At 52.5% G+C, this 19,267-nt stretch overlaps 1 protein-coding gene and 1 long non-coding RNA gene across 3 annotated transcripts in view; one reads left to right on the top strand and one right to left on the bottom strand.

The window, feature by feature from the left end:
- Positions 1-19,267, bottom strand: part of Casz1 (castor zinc finger 1) — a 150,127-nt gene that overhangs the window by 64,864 nt on the left and 65,996 nt on the right.
- LOC120103035 (uncharacterized) lies at positions 11,515-15,892 on the top strand. Its single transcript, XR_015621334.1, has 4 exons — positions 11,515-11,788; positions 12,075-12,165; positions 13,241-14,454; positions 15,440-15,892. It is a non-coding gene; the product is annotated as an uncharacterized LOC120103035 (long non-coding RNA).

Genomic DNA, 19,267 nt, shown 5'->3' with positions numbered 1-19,267 from the left:
GCTGGGTTGGAGGGTGCTCAGTGGAGCAGAGCCTGCTTGGCTGCATGGAAAGGTTGAGAACCGGCTAATCATCAGGTGGTTCGGGAGGGCTTCGCTGTGGGCCTCAGGCACTCATGGGTCCAGGAGGTGGGAGCTGAGGGGTCTGCAGGGAAGTGAGCGGACGTCTGAGGTGGAGGGCAACAGAGAGCAAATGGGTGCCAGGAGGGGTGGGAGAGGCAGTTGGGAGCCTCAAGAAAAAGTGACAGAGCTAGAGAGGAGGGGTGAGCTGAGAGGACAGACTAACAGGCTAGACCAGGGAGACAGGCATGGAGACCCCAAAACCAATGCTTCAGGGAGCTAGGTGGGCTTGGCTAGCAGAGGGAACATTCTGGCCAATGAGCCTTAGGTCATTGTTCCGGCCATCCCAAGTTCTCCTTGAGATCTGTCAAGATGCCTCAGGCAGCCTCCCTTGAACCCCCAAAGCCCCCCAACTCTACAATTCCAGTATCTCCCTTCCACCACCTTTTCTCCCCTTCCCTCCTCCCCGGCAACTGTGCATTTATTAATTCATGAGGCACTAATTAGTTCTTTGTTTAATTTTGTGTTAAACAGACTGACCGGAATGATAACGACTTACAGCACAGTGTTGCTGTCCCCAACCACCCCTGTTTTCTGACAACAAGGGAGCGCGGGAGACCGGAGCGCTGAACCCAAATCCCTCAACAGTTGCACTTCATTAAGTCAAAATGTGACAAGAAGCTTAGAGAGCAACTTGCAGATCTGATCACACAGAACAATCCGGGAGGAAACTTTCCGGGAGTTGGTCGGGGCTTGGGGGGAGGGGGAAGGGGAGGGGCAGAGATGCATATTACACGGGCACCAAAACGCTACACCCTGCAGTCCCATCCTTGCCCGTTCAGGGCAGGGAGCCTGGTTGTCAGCAGCAGAGACATTCATTATCTCCCAGGTGGATCTTGGACACTAGATAGATTCTAGGTTCCCAGTAAGGACCTGAGCAGTCAGTACCCAGTAAGCAGTTTTCATTCATTTATTCTGGTAGTGTAACCCCCTTTCCCTGGCCAGGTCTGAAACACTGCCCCTCCTGGTGCTGGTGCCTTCTTAGAGTGGTGGGCACCATCAGATAACAGCAGTGAATGAGGTAACTGGCAGATAACTGGCATCATTGAGGTAGGGTGCAACAGCCAGGTGTGGTGACCGCGCACCTTTGATCCCAGCCCTTGGGAAGCAGAGGCAGGAGGGTGTCTGTGAGTTTGAGAGGCAAGTCTGATGTGCAAATCGAGTTGAGGACAATCAGGGCTGGTTTCAGTGAGAAACTGTCTTGGGGTGGGGGGAGATAAAGGGTGGGTTCTGTGATGGTGGGGAGAAGACAGGAGGCAGGGAGAACACAAAGCAGATGACTCCTACCTTCAGGTAGGGTTCCTAAGGCTAGGGGAACCACCTCAAAGCAAAAAGAGAAAAGGAATATATGTTTAGGGGGTCATAGCAGAAGTGCCCAAGTGTTGTCAGAGCTTCCGCTTTGCCAGCACACACACACATTCTCATTCTCTCTCTCTCTCTCTCTCTCTCTCTCTCTCTCTCTCTCTCTCTCTCTCCCTCTTCCCCTCCCCCTCTCCCTCTCCCTCTCTCTCTCCTTCCCTCCCCTCCCCCTCCTTCCCCTTCCTCTTCTCCTTCTCTCATTTTTTTTTTTCAGACAGGGTTTCTCCATGTAGCTTCGGCTGCCCTGGAACTCACTCTGTTGACCAAGGCTAGTCTTGAACTCACAGAGATCTGCTTCCCTCTGCCTCCTGAGCACTGGGATTAAGGGCATGTGCCACCATCACCTAGCCTCTGCCAGTTCCCTATCCATCTATCTACCCTCCATGTATCTACCCACCTATCCATCATCCATTCACCAAACCATTCATCCCTCTCCTACCCAACTGTACAGGGTTAACCCCGAGTACGGAAGGGTTGAGGGCTCCGTGCAGAGGCGTACAACAATTAGAAGAAGGCATAGCTGGGCTCTGGAGCTTGTAGGCCATAGTGGCTGCCTCTCCCTAGGCATCTGATCTCATGGTGGCAGTGGCCTTTCCTTCCTGGCCATGTAAAAGAGTAGGCCCTCAGTCCCAGAGGTGTCAAACTGCCAACCCTATCAGCTACAACACAGGCAAAGACATTGGCACCCAAAGCAAACCCTGTACAGTCCAAAGGCATCCGCTTTGCCCATCTTTGACCTGACCCTCATCTCTGATGAGGACAAGGGGGGCTCTAAGAAGAGCGAATGCCCAATCACACAAAGGGCTGACACTGTGAGCCTCCATCTTGCAGAATGCCTGTTGCCTCCCTCCTGTTGGCTGCTGTACCTGTCCGTAGGAGGCCTGAGTACAGGGCAACCACAGCCTCCCTTTCCCTGGCCAGGTCTGAAGCACAGTGATTTCCACCTGAGCCTTGCAGCCCTGGGCTGGCTCCTGTTAATTTGCTGTCAGGCTGCCTAAGCAAACCAATTAAAACTAATCATTAATTATAAAAGAGAACGAGAAGAGGAGAGGGTGAAAGATGGGGACTGGAAGAAGGAAGAAAGAACTGGGCTAAAAAGAAAAGACTTAGAGGGTTTTCACAGAGCCCTGATCTGGGGATGAGGGACCGGGGAGGTTGGCAGGGGTGCTAGAACAGAGGGACCAGGAAGAAGCCAAGGATGATGGGAGAATCTTTGATGGACACGAGAGTAGAAAGGAAGGGGATGGAGACGATGTGCTAGAAGCAGGGTATCAAGGCCTGAAGGAGGCTGGCCCTTGTGACACTTGTCTCCTCTGTCTAGAGCTGAAACTGCTCTAGGACCTGGCCCCCCAGTTTCCCCCACAGGCTGTCTGGCTACATATGCATGAAGCCTCAGGCCAGGCTCCTGTCTGAGGTTCCAACCTGCTCCGCAGCCTTCTCAGGCCATGGAGATTCAGGGACAGCTGTCAGGCTGCCTGGCTACCCACCCCCTGCTATCCTAGCCCACCTCCCACCCTCATATACCCTCCCTCGGCTGGGCCTTTCACAAGGGCTGGGGCCATGTCAGCCGGGCAGCTTGAGGAGGGGGCAGCGCAGACAACAAGGGGCAGTGTCATGGAAACGGGCACATTCCCGGAGAAATATTCTGTTTGGCCTCCTTCCTGCATTGAGGAGCTGTCAGGAGCCTGAGTGAGAGTCACACTATCCCGGGACCAGGCGTGACAAAACCTATTTTCTGCCTCAAATTTGATTGATTAAAAAACTTTTTAGGAAAACCATGTTGAAAGAGTGGAAAAGAAAAAAAAAGATAGACCAGGAGGGAGAAATAGAAGGGGAAAGAAAGAATAAATAAATGTGGTACAGGGAGGGAGGTTTGGAAGAGAAAGGCTCTGTCCGGGGCCAGCGGTTCCCTGCACCCTGCGAGGCTGCCAGGGTGTGTGTATCAGAGGCACAGCCACACCATAACCAGGCAAAACGGAAAGCCCAAATAAAGCCTGGAATGTTTATACCGTGTTTAGAGGGACAATGAGGGGGCTGCCAGCCCCAGACAGGGTAGCAACCAGAGCAGGAACCTGAGGTCTCCAGCCAGGAGTGGCAGGTGGCTCTGCTGTCCAGCATCAAGTCCGAGTGGGCTCTAGATCTGCTCTGTGGTTTTTCCAAAATGGTCATGATTGGGATTTGGCCAGAATCCTGAAAAATCTATACAGGGCCAAGAGGAGGGCCTAGTCATTTAGAGGCAGGGAAGGGATTCCCCAGCTTTCTCTTTCAGATGTATGCACGTAGGTGGAGGCCAGAGCAGGTCGACATTGGGTACCTGTCCCTATTGCTTTCCGCCTTGCTATTTTTTTTTTTTTTTTGGAGCTGGGGACCCAACCCAGGGCCTTGTGCTTGCTAGGCAAGCGTTCTACCACTGAGCTAAATCACCAACCCCTGTTATTAATATTTTCGATTCCTTAGTATATTGTGTATACGAGTGTCTGGCCTGCATGTATGTGTACTACATGCGTGCCCGGTGCCCAAGGACGTGATGAACCTGCATGTGGACGCTGGGAATCGAACCTGGGTCCTTTGCAAGAACAGGCACGTGCTCTTGACCGCTGAGCCCTTGCCTTTATTTAATTTGCTTATCTAGTTGAGATAGAGTTTCTCACTGAGCCCAGAGCTCACTGAATTCACTAACTGGCTAGGTCCTCGTGTCCCCCACCTCCCTGGCGCTGGAGTTACAGGCATGGGCCACCACATCCAGCTTTATCGCACGTGGGCGTTAAAAGATCTGAACTCAGGTCCTCAGGCTTGCACAGCGGGCACTATAACCATCGGAGCTGCGTCCCACCAAACCCCTGCCTCCTCAAGGAGTGTTCTTAATACTAGAAATGTAACAGGAGAGCAGGAAGCACCTGGCTTGGCCCTTCTCTCCTACAGTTGGTGAAGCCCGTGCTGTTCAGTGCTGGAGTTGGCTCCCCTTATGTCTCTGTCTTGAGCCTTTCCTATCCGGCTCACAGGACCTGGGTGGATCCTTCCTCAAGTAGTTCTTCCCCCTAGCCAGGGCCTTTGAAAAGGATGGGGATCCTGCCTTGGTTTCTCAAGGAGAAAAGCCATCTCCTCCTGCTCCCTAGACTCCCAGTGTTCCTGCATGACCACCGCAAAGGTCTCAACTATCTTCAGACAAGACTTATGCCCTCTCTGGGAAGAAGGGTCTGAGGTGGTGGCCTGGTATCGAAGGGCCTCAGAGATCAAGGTGACAGGTGGAACTGGCCAAGGAGTCAGTAAGAAGTCTGTCCCATGCGCTAGGTAGGGCACAGTGCAGAGGAATCAACTCAGTCTTCACTCAGGACCCAGAAGGTGTGTGACATACTGTGTGACACAGAGCCACCATAGGGCCAAGACACTCAGCGGCCAAATGCACAGAGAGGCGACACCCCCATCTGGCCTCGCCAAAAAGCAATCCAGTCTCTGCTTCCCTATTTCTCAGAGATCAGAGATGCCAGGCATGAGGGAGATAGAGAATGAAGACAGAGTGGTGTGACCGAGCTGGACTCGAACCCCGCCTCGCCTGGTTCTCACCAGCTGCCATGGAAACCCTTCTAGGGTCCTTTGTGGGAGAGATTCCAGTTTCACTCCAAGATATAAACCTCAAAGGTGAGTCATAGGGACTTAAGCACTGGAACAGAAATGTTCATAGTAGCCCCATTCAGGACAAGCAAAGGGCAGACACAGTCAGAGTTCCCATGGGTTGAGGAATGAGCAACACATGACTTATATGGACTATTATACAGCCATGAAAAATAATAAAGACTTGACACATGCCACAGCATGAAGACACCTGAATGAAAGAAACCAGACAGGGGCGGTTACAAACTGTATGATTCCAGTTACACTAAAAAAAAAAAAAAAAAAAAAAAGGTCTAGACTAAAGTGAATAGATCATAGAGAACAGATCAGTGATTGTCAGGGGCTGGGGAAAGGGAAGAGTTGGTGGATGACAGATTGCTCATTTCTGTATGAGGTGATCAGAACATTCTGGAACTTGCCAGGTGGTGGTGGCACACACCTTTAATCCCAGCACTGGGGTGGCAGAGGCAGGTGGATCTCTCTGAGTTTGAGGCTAGCCTGGTCTAGAGAGTGAGTTCTAGGATATCCTGGACTACATAGAGAAGCCCCAACTTGAAAAAACCAAAATACATACATACATACATACATACATACATACATTCATACATACATACATACATACATACATACATACATACATTCTGGAACTAGATATTGGTTATAGAAGTACAACTTGTGAGTGTACCCAATGCCACCAAATGTGCACTTAAAACAGTCTCACATTGATCAACTTTATAATGTATATTTACCATAATACAATTCACAATGCAACAGGGGAAAAGATGAGAGCTCAGAAGAAAAGGTGTCAGACATGGGAACCCAGCAGAGGCATCAGATGAGCCAAGCCGGGGTAGGAGGGCAATGTCATAATTTCAAAGGAGTCCTCCTTCCTCTCTGCCCTCTACAGGGTCTGACCCAGCCTCTGATGTGCCCTTGTCTCAGCTCAATCGACCGACTTAGTCTAGCATGCCTGTGGCCCTGGGTTTGATCTCTAGCACCCCATAGACCGGGTGTGGTGGTGCACACTTGTGAGATGGGCACAGGATGATCAGAAGATCCAGGTTATCTCATGGACGTCCTGGGTTACACTCTGTCAGAAAGGGAGGAAGAGAAGGAAACAAGGAAGGGAAGGCACATTGTAATGGACCTCCTCTTAGGATACCATGCCTCAAGTGACTGTGACTCCATCTCCCACACAACACCACGCCCCTGCGTGCACAGGCAGCCAACAGTGCCTCTACAAATCCCAATGCCCCCAGCCCCTCCTCCACATACCCGTCTCTGCCCAGCTAGGCGGTAACTTACGCTCCTTCCCTGGATCCCTGAGCAACAAGCTCCCTCCACAGGGCTCCAAGTTGATGACTTCCCCCGCGCCCCCAAGGGCTCTAGAGCTTCCCAAGGTCTGGCGGTCCAACCCGAAGGGAGAGCCTAGGATACTGGGGGTGTAGGGAAAGCCAAGCACTCTGGGGGGGGTCCCCTGAGCTCTCGTCCCCCCCCATCCCTCCTGCCTGTTCCTGAATGCGTGTGTGTGTGTGTGCACACGGAAACCCCTGCCTTGGCCCGGGAACTGTCAGGAGATCAACAAACAAAAGCTGCTTCTTGACAGGGAGTCATTTATATTTTAGCTTCGTTCCATTATCCTAACGAATCCTTCATCAGCAGATGCAATATTAACAGCAGAAAAATCAGCTCATTACATCCGGGGGGATTTCATCAAGTCGGCAATCATGTGTGCAGCTCCCCAAGCCTTCGAGAGGCCAGTGGGGCTGTTATTTATTTATTTTCTTACTTATTTATTTAATTTTTTGGGTTCTTTCCACATAATTGCACCGCATCTCAGATCTTTAATAAATAATTTGTAGGTCCTGAACCGCGCACAGCTTTGCTCTCTGCCACGGAGAGCCTGCTTTAGCCAAAATATTTACCAATATTTAAAAGTCATTAGAGTCAGGAAGGAAGTGGGGGGGGTGGTACCGGGAGCAGCCCGACTTGGGGCTATGGTGTATACTACCAACCCTGTCCTCCAGACCCATCTCCTGGTGGGAAGGTGGTCATTCTGCCTGGTGACTCCCGGTAGAGGTCCTTGCCTGTCACTCTGCTTGATTAGACCCTCGGAGGTTTCCTGGGCGCTTGCAGAAAGGGTTGGACGTATCTTGAAGGACATGTCCTGATTTCTTGAGGCTAATGGGGCTGGTGGTGGCAGAGGCCTAGTCGGTGCCTTGGCAGAGGCCTTTTGAATCCTCTGCTTTTGGCTTCTGCTGGTGGGCACGGCCGGGCAACCAACCTTCCCCGGGGGAGCTCAACCAGATAACTTGTGCTGCCACCCACCAGGCCATGGCTGCTACAGCTCGGCAGCGGGAAGCATCCTTCTTGCCTTCCCAAGGTAACTGTGAAGGAAAGCAAAGCTCCAAGGTTCTGGAAGGAAGACTTGGCTCATTTTGTAGACTTAAACCTCAGAGCTCTGCTCCAGGCAGTGCCACCCGGGGAAAAGGATCGGTGTCAGGAGTGGCTTGGCTAAGACTCCTTTCTTTCCACGCATCCTGTCTAAATAGACCAGCCTTCCAGAGACTCCTGGCTCCAGTCCCCAAAGCTGGAGTGGCCACCGGTGCTGACAGCACCCCTGCTGCCACCATAGGCTGGCCATGCTTTCACAGGTTTTTCCCAGCGGGGGCTGGATTTCTGCCCAGCCAGGAATGTGCTCCCAGGATGTCAATTCTAATCTCCCCAGCGCTCTGACAGAATTAAGCTCCAGTTTGTCCGACAACATCCCAAAGTTTCAGAAATCCAGGGCAGGCTTCTAATCAGGCTGGAGGACAAAGGTCTGGCCTGACCCTGTCACTTCCACTTACGCCTCCTGTCTGTCTGGGCCTCGGCCTTTGGGCAGCTTCCTCCAGCCTCTGCCCTGGCCAGTTTCCCCCTCCCCCAGGGCCCCTGTTTCTCCGCCCAGAACTTCCCCTACCTAAGCAGTCCAGCTAATCCCATTGCTCCACCATACAAAGCCTAGGGATCCCTGTAAGGCTGCCTGCCTGGCCTCTGCCTATCGGCCCAGCCTTGCTAAGGCTCCCAGTGGTCAGCTTAGTAGAGGGGATCTCAGGCCTCGCTAGGCTCCACCGTGGTTCTGGGCAGAGGCACTACAGTCAGTGCACTGCTGTCTTCAGTCAACCCAAGCCAAGCCTCGTGTAATGACCCCTAAGGCAGCCTTTGAGCATCCTGTTGGAAAGGTCTAGAAAGCCTGGGTCCTCTGTCACATCTGGAGGCCCTGTGGGGCAGAGACTTCTTTCCCTCGACCAACTCTGCTGGTCACTGAGAGTTAACCATCTGCTTGGGATAAGCAGAAGCAGCTTTGAACTTGCAGTAGGCAGGGCCTGTGACCCGGACTCAAGTTTTTGGTTCTCTTGGGTCAGGGGCGTCGTCGTGATAAAATGTAGACACGGGGGCTGGGGATTTAGCTCAGTGGTAGAGCGCTTGCCTAGCAAGAGCAAGGCCCTAGCAAGGCCCTGGGTTCGGTCCCCAGCTCCGGAAAAAAAAAAAAAATGTAGACACGACCTCCTCCTCTCTCCACACTCCCCATTCCCTATCCATGTGGCTCATGGCTGGGTGTGGAGTGCTCAAACCTGCCTCTGTACCCACAGGAGATTTCAGAAACAGTTGGTAAGGAGAGGCAAGACCTTTTGAGGGGGGGAGGGAGACAGACAGAGTGATGTGGGTGGGGGCCATAAATTAAACTTGGCTTTGTGTTCATCAAAACCTTCATGGGGGCAGAGGGAGGAGTGTGGACATCCAGGGGTGTGGAGACAGTCAAGAGGACATCCAGGCGTTCACCATCTATGAGCCTCATGCTGGTCACCAAGTTGACCAGTGGCAAGGGGTTCCCAGGCAGGGGTGGGAAAACGATTATATGCTTAGGAAGAGAGAGGTTGAGGAAGAAGAAACAGATATACCACTGAAGACAGGAAGAATCTAGCATGGTCAAGATAGGAGAGGGAATGCCTAAGAACCGACTACCCAGCCCGTATCATGGAGAGTTCTGAGGCCAGGAGTGGTGCACACCTTTAATCCCACTTGGGAGGCAGAGGCAGGCAGATCTATGCCTGGTCTACAGAAGGAGTTCTAGGACAGCCAGGGCTATATAGGGTGACCCTGTCTCAAAAGAAGGAGGAGGAGGAGGAGAATGTTCTAGAATGCCACAAGTAGGTAGGGCCCTATCATAGCCTTTCTGCTTCTCCTGGCACTGGCCCCTGAGCCTTCACCAGTCCAGCCAGCAGGTCCTGAGGGCAGATCTGCATGGCATGGATGGTGGCTGGTAGGGAGATGGACAGGCCCAAGGGGACGGCAGTGGGGAAGGGTATGAACGTTTAATAAATCCCCCCATACCCCTGAATCACAACAGTTCTATCTAGTAACGAAAAAGTCCACGGGGGTCTCTCCTGGAGAACAGTTGAACGACTGTCTGTCAGCACTTTACAGAACTCCAGTGCAGCTTTCTCTGCTCCCGTCCCCAGCCTAGTGGGCTCCTCAACTTCCCCAAACTTCCAGCTTAGCCTCTGTGCCTTTCTCCGTGCCTCATCTTCCCTTGATTGCCAAGCTGGGGTGTTGGTGAGTTATTGTCCAGGCGCCCCCCCCCTCCTTTTTCTGCTATTTATCAGCAGATTGTGTGGAACTGAGTGGTGTGAGCCTCGCCCTGCTAAATAAAGCTTTGGTATTTCTGATAAAGCCATCAAATTCCTTATCACACTGACACAAAGTGCATTTAAAGAGACAGACACCCTGTCCCTCCCTGTCCCCACCCGCTCCACTCAGTTCAGATTTCCAGCTGCCCTGACACCAAATACGGCTCCTGAGGATGGAGGTGGGGGTGGGGATGGGGGGGGGTGCAGACACAAACCCTTTCTAGATCCTGCTTTTCCCAGGTAGAGCTGCTGGCACCTCGAACCCAGGGCTGGCCCCGGGGTGTGGCACACTGCTTCCTGGCCCCGTACTGAAACCAGTGGAATACTGTGATTGGAAACCGCCCTGAACTAGGGGATGTCCTCGTAAACAGAACGGTCCTGTGTTAGGACAACAGCCCACAGAGGGAGGAAGTCTCCGGAAGCTGTGCGTCTGTTTAGCAGCCCAAGCACTGGGATCTGGGATTTTGTGCTTGTAGCCAAAACTGGTACAAAGAGGGGACAAGAGAGGAAACTGAAGCCCCTCTAGTGCAGGGAGGATGAGGGCTGTGTTCCTATGGGTCGTGACTGTTCACCATATGCTCGAGCGCTATGCAAAGCCTGACTCCTGACACAGCCCCACAGGCCGATAGGGCTATCACGCCATTTGACAGATGAGGAAACCAAGGTTGGCCCAATTCCACACAGCCAGAGGCAAAGCCAGCAGGGGCTCTGGCCTGTCTGGCTGATTCTCTTACCGTGAAAGACAGTTCTCCCTTAATCAGTTCTGAGAGCGTCTGACCCCTGTGTCGGGCTCTGCCCACCTCCTCTGTTATGATTCCGTGATCCCCGTGCTCCGGGGTCCTCTCCCACCTCCCCGGTCCGAGCTCTGGAGCCCAGGTCTCGCGCCCACACACAGCTTGCTGGGTGAAGAATCGAATTTATTATTTTTAATTATTTTGATTTATCAAACTAGCAGCTACAACCATATTAAAACAACTTGGCTTCTTGACTTTTAACAGAAACACCTGCTCCAGGGCTCCCCCAGGCTCCAGAAGATACCTTGCCACTCCTCTTGCTCCTCTAGAGGGTTCCTCAGGCTCCTAATGCAAAATTCCCAAATGTGAGGGACACATGACATCTGCTTTTGTTCCTCCCCTACCAAAAACAGGTACAACTGGAAGTTATGGAGGGCCAGGGGACAACCAAGGAACAAGATGGGGCACAGCTGTCAGGAGCTTTGGGGAGCAATCACCCCTGTCCCCTGGCTCAGGAGACCTTCTAGAGCCTTGACCTGGGAAGTGGTATCTGGATCTGGCTCAAGTACAACTCCCTGCAGCTGGCATTGGGGGCGCAGGTATTTTAGAGTCTGGGTATTGGAGAGGAAGTACCAAACCACAGGTTTCTGTGGGATATCCAGGTCTCCATGGACCTAGGGCATGAGGAGAGGCTGGTTGATGGTGTGTGTGTGTGTGTGTGGTGTGTGTGTGCGTGTGTGTGTGGTGTGTGTGTGTGTGTGTGTTCTGACTGAGGCCGAGATGCACACTTCAAAGTTCTAAGCAAAACTATATATAAATTAATGTGAATGGAAGACACTACCTCTGGCATTCAGAAAAGTCCCCAGAAGATACCCACAGTCATTTCTAATATCCGGGGGATGGCACCTCTTCTTGTCCCCTCAATGGGGTGAAGAGGTCACCCATGAAGAAAGCCATTGTCACCCGCTGTACTATATCACAAAGCAGCCTCATGCCTAAGTAACAGGCAAGGGTCAGACCTGGAGCTACCCTGCCACAGGTCCCCACTATATCACAACCCGGCCAAAGAGAGCCCCACTCTGGCTGCAAGTTCTCAGCTCTGATGGACACCTCTAGGCGTGTTATCTGAACTCTCTGAGGTCGAGTTTCCTTATCTGTAAAGAGTACATGGCGAGAGGGCCGGTCGCAGAGGGCCATGGAAATGGGAGACGGCGAGTGCAGAGACCTGAGCAAAGTTTGTGGAAAGTGACAGCGGCGGCCATCACTGTCATGAGCACCTCGACCTCTTCCTGACTGGTATCTGCTAAGGGGGTGCACCTGGGGCTGGAGAGAGCTCACTTGAGAGAGCTCAGAGCTGTCTCAGGGAAGCCATCCCTGCTGCCCTCCTGAACAAATGGCTCCCATAGGCAGGAAGGGGACAGGAGAATGGAGAATGCCGTGGACGGTCAGAGTCGCCTATCAAAAACTGTCCATTCCCTCTGCTTTCCCCGGGGACTCATGCCCTAATATGGGTCCTGTAGCTTTCTGGGTTATTTCGAGTTCAGTGATAATGACTCTTAAGTTTTGCTTCTGCTGCTCTCAGAAACCTTTCCATCGGGGTAGAGGAGCAGAAGGACGGTTGGCGAAGAATGTGAAAGACACAGGGAGTAGAAAGTCACAGCATGTGGAGAGAGGTGAGCTATGGTGAAAGCAGATACAGGGCTTGACCAGCGACCCAAGATGAGGAGGGACTCAGCTACACAGGCTACAAGGTGGACACCCGGCCACGCCTTCATGTCCGCTGTCTCCCTGGACAGCTACTCGCTCCCAAGGGAGGGACTTAAGAAGAAGTTTAAGCACCAAGCCCATCTCTTCACTCATAACTCTAGCGAGGGGACCTTCTGCCTAACAGCCACGCCGGGCCCAGGGGCCCCTTGGAGCCTTGATTTATTACGGACTAATTATCTTCCTGCCCAACCTTGGCCCATCGAGTCCAGACCGCAGAGGGTTAACTAGACAGAGGGGCTGGCTGGCTCTGCTTCTGCTTTACCTCCATCCTAGAACTCCTATCACCTACCTCCCCCACCCCCTGATCTTAGGAAAAAAAACCCATCAAAATAACTATTTTATGTCTCCAAATATGCAGATCATTTTCTTTAATGAAAGATGCTTGACGTCTCCGATCCAATTAATATGCAAATGCAGGAGAGGATTTATTTGTGACATTCTGTCTGGGTGAGAGAAAACAAAAAAGGCCTGTTAACCAAAACACTAATTGCTGTGACTGATTGTCACATATCATCATTTTCATAGGATCCCCTCCATTCCCTGCTCTCGGGGAGCTTGAAGCCAGGACGCACGCCACGCAGGCATCAAGGAGAAACAGGGCAACTGGCTACCTGCCAGCTCGTCCCCCTCATCTCGAGACCCCGTGCTGGGCTGGAGGAGGTGGAGGGTCCGCATGGCTCTGGTTCCCCTTTGTCTGTCCCTGACCTTCTGCTGCACGCACTGGTTCATCTCCCTCGCTAGGCTGTACCTGAGGCCTTAGGTGCCCGCTGACGAAAGTCGTGGGTTCCAGCGTCTACCCGGCTCGCAAGTGGGATCGCCACAGGGCCTCAGCCCAGCCAACCTCGAGACTCTGTGAAAGAACTAGAAGCAGGCCTTTCTTATGGCCTAGAGGCGTCCCTGGCTGCCTCTCTGGGTCCCCTCAGTCACCAAGCTCTGCTTCTCTTTCCTGCCTTTCATGTTGCTTTTTTTTTTAACCTCAAGGTCATCATAGAACCTACTGAGTTGCACCACCCAGGGAAACCGAGGCACGGCATCCCCTCCTTCAGAAGACACAGAGGCTCTGTGGAATCTCAAGACTTGTAAATACCCACTGAAGCTGCGCAGGCATCTATGCCCTGGGCCTACCCCCATGTGGTCAACAAACTGGTCCGGCCAACAGCTTCCTAGAGTAGCTTCCATGACACCGTTTTCCAAAGGACCTAGGGTTTCTGACTCCTCCTGTGGGCTAGGGACATCGGGGAAGGGAAGGAGGGCAGAAGAGACTCCTGTTCCCAAAGGCCAAGGGGAAGTCAGAAGGAAAAGGCATACCTTGCTCAAGTGACCTAGTTAGGGCAAAGAGCTTTCTGGGTGCCACACGGTTCCAAGCAAGGCTAAGAGCCAGTGTCAGATCCTCTAGAGTAGCCTTCTCCTCACACCGGCGCCAGGACTGAGAGAGACAAGAGGATACCAAACGTGGGGCCTAGTATGTTGGGGAACTGGTCTCTGCCTGGAGTTTGGACAACTTGGGAGCAAAGGTCTCTTCTGGGCATAGTAGTATGTACCCATACCCAAGCACTTGGGAGGCTGTGACAAGACAATCATTGGCTCAAAGCCAGCCTGGGCTAAAAACAAGTTCAAGGTTCGTTTGGACTACATGTAAAACCATACCCTGTCTCAGAAAACCAAAGAGAAGGCCTCTTCCCCCGTCCTGCACCCTCCACGGAACTCTTCCAACTTTCCAGATATGTTGAAAACTTGACACTGGACAACCAAAGCACAAGGCTGAGCTGTCATGGAGGTCCTTGAGACTTGCCCTGAGTGTTGGGCTCTAAGTCTTGCTGGAAGTTACAAAAAATAACCCCAACACCTTGAGAAGCCACCAAGCAGGAAGCATGCAGTGAACACCACCATAGGTTGGTCCAAGGCTGTGTGTCTGCCACTACAAAAGAATGAGTGCTGGAGGAAGATGGTGTCTTCCCTCTTGATTCCCATCCCAGAAGTACCTCAGCCCCTGCTCCAGCCCAGCTGCTTCCCTCAGGCGATTCCACCAGGGCCTTGAGGAAGAGCTGGCGCCAGGGCAGCATGGGGCAGACATTCTCCCCCCAAAAAGACCTGCCCCCGCACCCTGAGAACAGGCTGAGCAGGATGCCGAGCGGGGGTGCTTGGAAGCCTTCCGGGAAGAGCACAACCCTGGCACCAGTCCCGCCGGGAAGGAGGTGAGTTGGGTCTGCTACAATGTCTGCTGCTCACCTGACTCGCGCCCACGGCGGCTGAGCACCAATAGGGTGTGCGTGGGTGCAGACGGGTGGCGCGCATCATGGCGCCAGGAGCCCAGGGAGGAAGGGCAGGCGGCTGGGAGTGGCAGTAGGCTAGCTGGTCAGCTGAACGGCACCCTAGCTGTGAGCTGGAGTGGGAAGGCCCCACCCTTCCTTGTAGATGGCAGCTTGGAAGCGGAATGAGAAAAAGGGTGCTCTATACAACATCGGGCCCGTCCTACCGGAACGCAGATCACCCACTTTCCCCTGTCCCGTCTACCACATTAGTCAAGAGAGAGAAGCCCCGTCTTATTCCTACTTTGATTGTGCCCACCTTATGAGGGTTCACCACACAGCCGTTGGGACACAATACTTGGCTCTCACCATGCCATGATTTAGAGCCCCTTTAAAACAAACCCATCTGTACATTAAAACCACCCATAAAACAAAGGAGTGAGTGGCTGTGGCTCTGAGGATCTATTAAAGCCAGACGCCCATACCCACCCCACTGCCTCACCCACTCCTTCGCTAGTACCCAGTCTCGGGCAGCATAGGCCTCACAGGACACAGCAAAGCTTCGCCTGGCTGGGTAGATCATCTTCCTGGCAATGGGCAGGGAGGCCCTGTGCTTTGCAGGATCTCCCGCCCAGGCCTAGAGGGAAGGCCTAGATAGACTCCAGGGCATCCAGTTAGCAGTTCTGGCTAGAGGCTTGTTCCTATCCGCTGCTACCCTTCCTTCTCCGTCTTCTACTTTCTCCTCCCTGTGGTAAGAACAGATTCCCCGGAACTAGATGCTAGAGAATCCATCCATCTGTTGCCCTTCTCTTAAATGCTCCTGGCTGGGGTCACGACCGTTTCCTGGGGCCATCTTTGGTGGCCACACTAACATGATATCTTCCAGGGTTCACAGGCCCCAAACCCAGAGACCTCTTCCCTCGCTCCTTAGGGTTCATCCCAAGGAAAATCAACTGGAGGATCCTCCCGGACAGACCACCAGCAGGACATCCACACCGTGTGCGCAGCCAAACTCTGACATCAGTCATGTCTTTCAGATCCCTTTGGGTCATGGACTAAGTCTACTTTCCCAAACTGCCGGCCCCAGAGCTCTCTTGCCATGGTACTTCTAGAGCAAGCACCCTTGCTGAAAGGGTGTAAGGCAAGTGTCCCCCAACCCCCGTCCCCCGAGCTTTAAAAATACCCCGGCGTGTGGTTCACGGGACAGAGCGAAGTTCACGTGGTCAGAGTCGAGTATAAATAACCGGCAAATCGGTTCCCAGAGCCCGGGCCCTTCCCCATCACCAGGAACCTTTCCGAAGAGAATCAAAGTGAGCACAACTGTTACCAAGTCACTACTGAAATATTTACCAGCCTGGCGAAGTGCCTAAGGTGCTTGGCACCCAGTGCTTGCTTATTTACAAGGCTCTTTTAAAGGGTAGAGAGACAAAACAGAGTAACCTGAGCTACTAAATGGAGGGGCCAGGTGGTGCCCACCAGCTGCCAGCTGCCCCAGGCACTGAGGGAGCTAGAACACAAGGATGGAGATCAGCCCCCCAAAACGGGTCAAGATCGGCTTGGTGGCCAGGAAGGACCTACCAGTAGCAGAGAGGGCCCCTGGGAGGCAAAGTGGCTACCAGCTGCAACCAGCGGCAACCCTCCCACCCCAGCATGAGTTCCAGAGCTGTCCCCTGGACTTCTGCATATTTACCTGAAAAGTCACCTGGACACTGCCTACCACAGGCTGTGGGGAAGGGCCCCTAGGCAACAGACAGGCAGGGGAAAGGGGAGGTCTAGAGGAAGGGAGGCAAGGGTGGATGCTGGCTGGGATCCTGGGAGTGGGGATGGAAAGGGGACATACGGGGACCTGAGGAGAGAAGGCACTCAAATTTTCTCTTCCTCTTCTCTCTTTGAAGTTTCCTTGTGGTTTGAATTTAATTTTGATTTTCTCAACTCTAGCAGATTGGAGTTGAAATAACTTACAAATTACTTAATGTGTTGTAAATCTGGGGGAATTCAGGAGTAATGGGGACCACATGTTGGCCTGGAGGGAGCCCATGGAGAACTGAGGGGAGGTGGCCCTCAGAGACATGCAGGTGGCTGTCCAAGGCAGGGAAGCTGGATGGCCAGGTTCTCCCCCAAGGGATGGGGTTCAAACCCCTTTAGGGGTGGGGGTAGGATCCCCAGATGGCCAGAAGGCCCTGGACAGACCTAGAGAGGAAGTGTTAAGATCACTGACTTGACTGAGTTGCAGCCTAGGGCTTCCTGATGACTGTGGACACTGGGCAGCCAAGTAGGCTGTGTGCCAGGCGTCCGCCAGGCCCCTCTCCTGCGCCAATGCCAAGGCCACAGCCAGCCTGCTGTGTGCGTGTGGCTGTCAGCTGAGCTCCTGCCCACCTCCCCCTCCCCCTCCCCTTTCCGCAGACTTCTCTCAAGTACTCAGCCATATGGTTCCAGTTAAGCTCCATATTTTTCCTTGTCGATTGAAGAGACACACTTTCCTCTTTGCCAGACAGTTTGCAGATTGCTCTGCTGGCTCAATCTCTTATTGGATTTCTCAAAAAACCTGACATTTTAAATTAATTTACAGCCACAACAAAAGGAGTTCAGAATTTTAATGGTGTTGTAAGTAATTTTTAGGTAATCCACTCCAGATTTTGATATTAACCTTTGAAACTGAAGTTCATTCAGCTACTATGTTACTGTACACAGTTAGACTCCAGGCCTGGGGAGGAGGCCTTGGGGGGCGGGCACTTTGGAAAGTCCTTTTTGCTAGGAAACCCCAGAGAGGATGATGCCCGGGGCATCTTGGACAGGTAGATGATAGCCAGAGACCAGGAAGGGGAAATGTCGGGGCTTAAGATAGCAGGGTAGGTGTTGAGGTATAATTGCGTGGGCCAGGGACACTGCTGAGTGTTCTAGAAAGGCAGGTGACCTCTGGAGGGAGCTGTCTTCTCCAAGTCACTCAGAAGCAAGGGTTGAGCGAAGCTTTGCCTCAGCATACTGGGAAATAGCCACAGAGACAGTGATCAAACTGATGCTGGCTGGCATTTACTGTCGTCAAACTCAGTGTTAAAGGCTTTCCACGTGCCAACGCGCGGACACCTCGAACCACCCTTAGAACGGGCGCCTTCTGGCTCTCGCCATCACCTTCCTGGCTCATATTTAGCCCAGCATACAGTTATATTCCAGGCTACTCATGGAACTGAGGCAGGAGGATTATGAGGCTAAAAAGAGTGAGTTTAAAGTCATCCTGGGCTACTTGAATTGGATCATATTTCAAAATAAAAAGTATAGATAGATAGATAGATAGATGATAGATAGATAGATAGATAGATAGATAGATAGATAGATAGATAGATATAGATAGATAGATATAGATAGATAGATAGATAGATAGATAGATAGATAGATAGATAGATAATGAAAATTGGAAATCAGGGTCTGGGAAATGGCTTAGTGGGTCAAGTATCCACTGTATAAACATTGGGACCTGGGTTCGGATCTCAAGTACCCATATACAAGCCCAGTGTGGTAGTGCGCACCCACAATCAGCTGGTAAGGCAGAAGAAACAGGTATTTTCCTGGGGCTTGCTAACCAGGCAGTCCAGCCAAAATGACAAGCCCCAAGTTCAGTGAGAGATTTGGTCCTAAAGAATCGGATGGGGGCTGGAGAGATGGCTCAATGGTTAAGAGCCCTGGCTGCACATCCAAGGTCCCGGGTTTGATTCCCAGCAACCACATGGTCACCACAGTCTGTGACTCAAGTTAGAGGGATCTCATGGCCTGTTCTGGCCTCCACATGCACCAGGCATGCATGCGGTACACAGACATCTGTGCTGACAAGACACCCATATATATTAAATATCTAAGGTAGAGTTAGAGAGTGATGGAGACAGATGCCCAAAGTCTACCTCTAGTCTACACACACACACACACACACACACACACACACACACACACACACACACACACACAAATAACACAAACAGAGGTGGGGGGGCATCCAAAAACACACATGAAAAAAAATCGGGCATCCAGCTCAGTGGTGGAGTGGATGCAGAAGCCCTGGGTTTGATATTACTGAAAGAGAAAAGAAAAAAAGTTTATACCCAGCAGAGGCTGACACATCCAGGGCTGAGCGAAGCCTTTTTAAGTTCTTGACTCATGAAACGGCAGAGGGGGACAGTCCACACCCCAGTCTACAGAGGAGAACAAGAGGCTGGGAGAGGCGAAGCTTGGTCCCCAGGCTTTGGAGTCACAGATTGGCGGAGAGAGTCCGGGACATTGTCCTTCCCATGCACTCTGTCTCTTCCTCCACTGTTACAGAACCCTAACCGCCACCGCGTTCCCCCTCTCTTGAGCCAGAGGAAGAGTGTACACAGCCCTCTGGGTCCTGACAAGGAGGCCACCTCGCCCTTGTTCTGCCTCAGGCCGAGCTGAAGGCTGCGTGCCAAGCCGGCCGGAGGAAACTCCAGGCATGGGGAAGGCAGTTCTCGCCAATGTCTTTACTAGGCCCTGGCACAGCACAGTCCTGCCTGGGTGCCGTGCCAGCTCACTACACCAGCAGATTGCTAGCATTCTTTTCTTGCAGGAGCTTCCCAGGGCACCCAGGAAAGGAGAGAAACAGATGCCCCCACACACACACACCAAGGCCACTGTAGTCCCTGGAGGGTGCTCCCAAAGCAGTCACACGGGACTCCCACGAAAGGAAAGAGGGAGACAAGAGTGAGCCCAGGGGTCTTTCTTGGCCTGTGTGCTGTCTTAGAGAAGTGGACTC

The sequence above is a fragment of the Rattus norvegicus genome, chromosome 5, assembly GCF_021556685.1.
Source record: "Rattus norvegicus strain SHRSP/BbbUtx chromosome 5, alternate assembly SHRSP_T2T, whole genome shotgun sequence".
NCBI lineage: Eukaryota > Metazoa > Chordata > Mammalia > Rodentia > Muridae > Rattus > Rattus norvegicus.
Note: the sequence above shows the minus strand (reverse complement) of the source record. Positions and strands in the feature narration are given on the sequence as shown.